Genomic DNA, 7,512 nt, shown 5'->3' with positions numbered 1-7,512 from the left:
GAACAGTTTTGTTTTCAGTAAATACTGTCAAAACGACTGAAAGCAAAAGTGATATTTGAAAAATATTTGAATAATGAGTTTATGCACAAAATTAAAATAAATGAACACTAACACAGTGAGGAAACGATATGAGGTGACCATATACTGTAATCACTTTGACTTTGTACATAATATATTAAATGGTGACCTATGATACCCACAAATAGAACCTCCATTTAAATATTTAGACTTTATAGTTCCTAGCTATAGTATTAGTTTATCTATAAATTGACACCCATGAACTTTCAGACGATTCAGGGGGGGGGGGGGGGGATATACTGCCTATTTCCAAATACAATATTCCTGACAATCACCTGATATATTGTTGGACATTAACCCAATGCTCATGAAACTTTCCTGCTTGTTTAAAGTTGCAGTTGTTGTCAAACACTGAAAAACAGACAAATGTTAAATGTATGTACAGAGATGTAATTCGAAAGATACAATCATAAATTTTTATGACGAATATAGTGACAAAAAAGTAGAATATTACAGAAGCTTGTTAGGGGTCACATTGAAAAAAATATTTGGTCTGTGAGATTATAACGACATAGTACCCTCAATATAACGGACTAAGTATTGTCTGTAATAGACGACGTTAGTCATATGTCGTTTTTGTATAAGAACTTAAGTTGTCCTCCATAAATAATGACTTATGCTAATGACGTAATAATAGACTTAGCTATGTCGTTGATAAACGGACGTACATAGCAAAGTCCGTTAGAACGACGATGATTTATTTTTCAAAGTGTAGTATTCAGTCTACAGATAGTTATATAATACAATTTACATTTCTACATTTACCTACAATATCAGTTTTTCAAGGAGAATGGTGATATAAGTATATATTGTCCGGATATTAAAGATATGGTGCATTAGAAACAGTTTTTTAAAAGGTTTTGAATAGATTTTTAATATTATCTCTACTCTTTAAGTGGTTATTTCCACTTTAAACCGTGCTAAATACAAAGGGGGCAATGACATGCTCGGTAACGCAAGTGTTAGAAAAGGATAGTGTAAATGATAGAAAACAACATTTTAGTCATATATAATATTTACCAGATGTCTCGAGATCTAGTGAGATGGGTTTTCTCTACTTCCTTGACATTACTGGGTGACAGTTCTATAAATATTTGTTTCCTGTTGTTTCCACAGAGCTGACTCCAGCTTCTTGTTGATGCTCGTATGGGGACATTGTGATCCCCAATCATTAAGGATCGTCATACCCTGAAATAAGCCAAAAATTATGTACATGATTTACAAATGTCACATTGTACCCTATCATATAGAAGCTGGTCAGTTTTGGAAGCTAGAATTTTATTTATGCACATAACAAAATATACACAAGTTCATGTGAATTCTAGTGCTTTATATTAGGAATTAACCTAGGTGACAGAAATACTGTATATCATTCATTGACCCTGAGAGTACATGTTTGGGGAATCTAGCATATATTTCATGGTCAGTACATATATAATTCCTAAATGGTACTGAATTTTCTAGCAGTTTTACTCCATACCTCTTTTTGTCAATCCGCATTTGTTCAGAGTAAGACCCAGAATATATTGTAGTTGAGACATCCTCTGTGACCGGCCAAAGATGTGTATGGCAGCAGCTGTGAGAGCACGAGGGAGATTTTTTCTTCTTGGAGGAAATGACACTGTTGAGGATGGAAAATAGATGGGGTGCTTTGCTTTCCATTTCTTTTTTACATTGTTTCCAATCAAAGCTTAAAAGCTTTTCTGAATTTGAAGAGTGGCCCTGAAATAGCTGTCCAGATTTCTTCAGGATGTCAGAAACCTCTCCTGAAATTTTACTCTGCATAATTTTCTCTATTGCTTGCATATACTCTTCATTTTTACTTAAGTTTTTAGTTACCGCATATGGTCTTGCTTTGTTAAGCATAGATTTCAATGCTGCCACCATGGCTTCATCTTTAACAATCATTGACCTGTCAACCCCACTGTACTTCACAGTAATCTGTAATAAAACAAAACATTACTTACATAATAGTGTAACTAATCTATTTAATTTTCAAACATGTATGTCTATCATTATAAAAGTATGTGTGTGTGTGTGTGTGTGTGTGTGGTGGAGTGGGGGGGCAAATCTGTCAGATGGATAGCCTATAAAAACTAAAATAAATACTTGTACTGTTTTGTATATGTCCATATCATCTGATTTTAAGTTATGGTTTAAGGACTTTAGTTAATAATGACAAAACATTCTTCAAAAACTGATAAAATATTTGTGTGTATGTGGTTTGTTGTTGTCATGATGTTTTGGCCGGGAATGGAAAACTCACGACCCAGAGATGGAGGGCTTATGGTAATGTTGAAACAACCAGTAGGCCACCGCGGCCTCTATACAAAACATATATTTCACATTCCTTACATAGTAACAGGGTATTATAAAGTGCATACTGTCTGATAACATGTGATTTGAGTGCCAGGGACTTGGCACAAATTGCCAACCAACGGTCAATAATACATATCCATTACTACATACGTATATACTTTGTACTGATGTATAGTAATTCATTAATAAATATATACCGGTATATATATTAATTTTATGCCATGTAATATTTTAATGCAAATATTGTATAATTATGCACAATAATATATGTTCGTTGTTACTGTTTATATATATATATTACGAGTGCATTTGTGTTCTGTGTCTTGATAAAGTAGTAAATTTAAATGAATGAACGTGTTCGTACATAAAATGTGTTCATATTAACTAATCACAATCAGAAATGAATTTACCTTTACTTCAAAATCTTCTGATGTCACCTTTGTTTGTGTAGACTTATCTATGCCAACATGTTGCTGCATCGGTTTGCTTTTTGGAGTTGAAATGTCTAGGCCTACGATTTCGTCTTCGGTGATGTAAATATACTTCGTTTTGTTCTTGACTTTGGAGTTGGGGTATTTCTAATTAGAGGTCTTTTTACTCCCCGAGGAGTTCTGTGTCTCCGACGATGAAGGGTATTTAGCTTCTTCAAAAATAGTTTACACGTAATTTGTACCGTTTACTTCTGCTGTTATGTTTGTTTGTTTGATTCAATTAACGTTCTTTTAACAGCCAGAGTCAAGTAACGACGGCCTCCCATGTATGTTGTGTATATGAAGTGCGTGGTGAAATTGAATTTGTGGTATATTCGAGTTGTGTCTTCTTGTATCATAAAGCTGTGTGCGTGTTTTGGGAGATTACCGTATGTTCGTGTTGTGTGTTTATGTAAAGTGGAACTATTGCCCTTTTTATAGTGTTATTTCACTGAAGCATGCACAAGACCCGGTTTATGAAAATTAACATTTAATTTATTGTAATTAGATTGCTTAAAATGCGATGATAATTAAATTATTAGGGTAAGCTGTGCTGTCTCAACAAAATTACCAATCTCGTTTTCTATTCCAATTTCAAAAATGAAAACCCGTTTCAGAAAGCTAGTAATTAAGCCTTTAACAGCTCAGCAAATAATCTCTCAAAGCTTTTTGATCATTTACCATGTAAAATTCTACTTTATGACACAACATATTTTTTGATTAGAACTTTTGAATTTAATGGGGAAAATCCAGAGCAGTTTTCTTTAAGATTAAAAATCTACCAAAAGCGTCGGCTTTCCTTTCTGTCATCAATATATTGGCTCGTTTGTCGTCGGAATCTACGTCTCGATGGAATCCATAATCTGAAACATGGTGATCGTAACTGGTTGATAATAACCATCCATTATCTTTATGACGTCAATAGATATAACGATGAAGAAGCATTTTGGTCTAACTAGCTAAACCCGCAACGGAAATAGGTACACTTCCGGTTTATAGGTTATTCTAATTACTGTAATTCCTTCTGGTTATACGTTGAGACCTTGGGTTACGTGTTGCGGCTATTCGATAACGGTATTTGATAAGGCTGTCGCTGTTACATATCTGTGGTCGTTAAATAGACATTTACAAATGTTCATTTTATTACTCTGTCAATATACATTTTACGTTGATTTAAATATTTTTTTTTTCTTTTTTTTTTTTACAAATTGTAATAGGATTGCTTTTGCCCTTATCGCATGACCGTAAAAGATGACTAAATTTAGGATATTATCTTTTCTTGCTAACGTTTCCCTTGACAGCTCTTCACTTTTGGCCTGTTGAGCGCTCGACCCTCTGGGGTAGACTCTGGGTTCTGTCCCCTTGCCGAGACACACCATTGTCGATAAAAGTGGTAGTTTCTGTTCCTGTTTAGCGCTCAGCATTTAGAGAGTGTGATGGGTGGTTCGTCCATTGTCCGTATAATGTGACCGGATGAGGTGTGTTGATTGGTGTCTTTGGCAGCATGCTTCAGTGAAAGGTCATGTAAGGACGATCTCCCATATGCATGATGTGTTGCGTATATGAAGTGCGTGGTGCGTGTTTTGGGAGACTTACCTCATAATGGGCTTGGATAACACGTTTAATATTGTACATGTATGTATGCTGGAGACTTGGTTAACAAAATACAATTTGATATTGCAGGGTGCTGCTGTATTAGACGTGATGGGCCAGAGAGCACAGGTGGTGATGTATCTATTTATATGAAAATGATATGCAAGTTGTGGACCTAAATATCAAATAAACATCCAAATTTGAATACTCGACAGAGAAAATGGAATGAAGTTGGTTCTAAGAACTGTAATCGATATTTGTTTCCTGGTCACATATCGCTGTTTAACCAATCACTGCCGCTGTTTATATCGATGGAGAATATAATGAAAGACACAAAAAAACGAAATTAACACGTAATTTATCATTTACACATGTATGAAGAATTGACTTCCCAGCCGCGGTTTTTTTCGAATTTATTTCAAAATGGCGGATAGTCCATAGTAGTAAAAGTACAATAAAAATTGGAGGTGTGAGAGAAAAGCCACAGGTTTTACAACGTTTTGTGACTCTCGGGTAGAATATCCCTATCCTTCATATCCGTGTATAAAATGTCTTTGTATTATTATAGTATCCGTTGGTTGAACATTTGTGCCAATAGCATGCGTGTGGTGTCAAAAAAAAGTAAAAAAAGAAAAAAAACTTTTGTAGTGTGTTTTCATTTAACAAACACACTGTGCTGGTGTATATGTGGCATTGTGTTTGTAACTCAAACGCATTAATGTGTTTTAGGATGTTATGTATAAAATTTTGTTATTATAATCAACTTTCATTTTATGTTAACTAATATAAAAAATGTCACCAGAATGAGAATGTTTCATAGTACATAGCTATAGGTGTGTTTGTAGGAAACTGCCTGCACCGTCATATCGTATATTGTAACTTGTGTAATTCGGATGTCGTCGGACCAATATATTCACCGCTATAGCCAGGTTGCCGGATTTCACAGGTTTTAACTGCAATACATTAAGAAGGAAACATTTCTCTCTAAGTCGTCAAGAAGTGGTGAAGTAAATAACATATGATCAAACACATTTACATATCTTCCGGATCACTGACTTTTCCATTAGTAATTTCTTAGAAAAAAAAATAAAAAAATCGTCATTATTATATGATATCTTTTAATTATCTTGAGCTCATCGGTTTGAAACATACATTTAATTTCCATAAACACACTAAACCCACAGTGGTATATGTACATTCAACTTCTCATTTCAAGGGTCCGTCATATTCAATCTGATCTACCAGAGTTACTTCCCTTCGTTTCTCTCCGTCAGTACTGACTGAAGGGAAGCAACTCTGATAGATCAGAATTGTCATGCTCCCATGTTTGTGACGTTTGTCCATTCTAAGAGACAATTCACTAATTATTTTACATAAGCAAGAAGCAAAATTATGGCATAAACGTGTTGTTCTACATTTCTTATGCAACATAAAACATAAAATATTTGACAAATTCCACGTCATTGTTTAGTATTTTAATTGAGACCGTTGTAATTACAATCGTTGATCAATACGATAAAGCAGGTTCAATATGTACGCTGTACGCATATCAGAGCCAAAGTCACGCACGTTAAACAAAAGAACTACATAACCACTGAGGAGGTGATAAATAATGATTTGTGGCAAGATAATTCACCTAATAAAGTCAACACACTACTGTCCTGAGCAATTTGAGCAGTTCTAGACTAAAGTTGCATTACTCTACGAGCAAGGGACAGGGTTCGCATACAAGAAGTTCGACCACAATGTGTAATGGCGGATAGCGTAGCGAGTTTTTGAACATTTCACACGTATTTCATCCACCATGGGTCTTTCTTGATTATCACAGCAAAACCGACTGATCTAATTTCCAATATAACTGGTTTTTTTTCCGATAATGCGATTTACGATTTAACGATTTAAAGGAATACTCTAGATTCAGTAAAATAAAATACGTTTATGAATTGTCACAGTAATCATTTGAGTGTGAATTTGTGTTAGAAAAATCATACTTGTAGCATAATAAAATACTCATCCTAAAAAATGTAATTTATCGTTCTTGTTGTGTTTCTTTTTCAAAATAGTCGAGACGAATAAATGGGTCTACATGAATACAGAGCGGTTCAAACAACTACTGTTTTTTTTTATAATTTCGCTTCATATCCAAGTGTTACACAATAAATATGATTTACATGAAACAAATATGTGATCTTCAATGAGTTACATATATGTTATGAGGTTTTATGAAACAAGTCTCGGAAGTTTTTTTATTTTTGCGAGCCTTGGCTTTGTGTCCTCTTTCTCGAAATCCTGACGTCACTATATTGCTTCTATCATGACGTCACAATGGTTTTCCTGTTCGACACAGCCAATGAACATCGCTCCTAGATATATTACACTAGTGACATGTTAAAGTACTACAAGGGCAAAATCTCAAGATATTTAACAGATAAAATTGTATAACACAAATACAAATTATAAATAGATAAAGGAAAAGACCGGCCACTGCTAAATATATCAGCAACTTTCGATCAAGACATAAGAAAGCAGAGTATCTTCGAAAGAAATGTTCAACCAATGTATCAATAAACTAAAACATATTGAAACTTCTAAAACTCACGGGATTTCCCTATATCGACTAATCCAAAAGACCATTTGCTTAAGCGGTACCAATGGCATCAGTCCGTCCGTCAAAAATCGCCATCTGAATAATCGTTGACCAGTATCTATCAAAATCTCACTGATACCATCTTTAAGTTATGACTCTACACCTTGGGGCCTGAGTGGCGGGGTCAAAAGGGGTTAATTTGACTATTTACATCTGACCGACCGACTTGTTCTTTGAACGTATTGCGTTGGAAGCATTCTCCTGGATGGAGATTCAAAATTGTACACATTTTTTGGCTGACCCCGGGGGCCTGAGGGGCGGGCCAAAAGTGGGCATTCAGGCTATTTCGATATGCACTACTTCCTCGTAAAACTCAATATTCATTGAAATAAACCGTTAAATCATAATGAATTTTAGTTTTTATGTTTAAAGAAAGATTTTCTTTTAACACACATACATGATGAT

Source organism: Argopecten irradians, chromosome 8 (assembly GCF_041381155.1).
Source record: "Argopecten irradians isolate NY chromosome 8, Ai_NY, whole genome shotgun sequence".
NCBI classification, from domain to species: domain Eukaryota; kingdom Metazoa; phylum Mollusca; class Bivalvia; order Pectinida; family Pectinidae; genus Argopecten; species Argopecten irradians.
Note: the sequence above shows the minus strand (reverse complement) of the source record.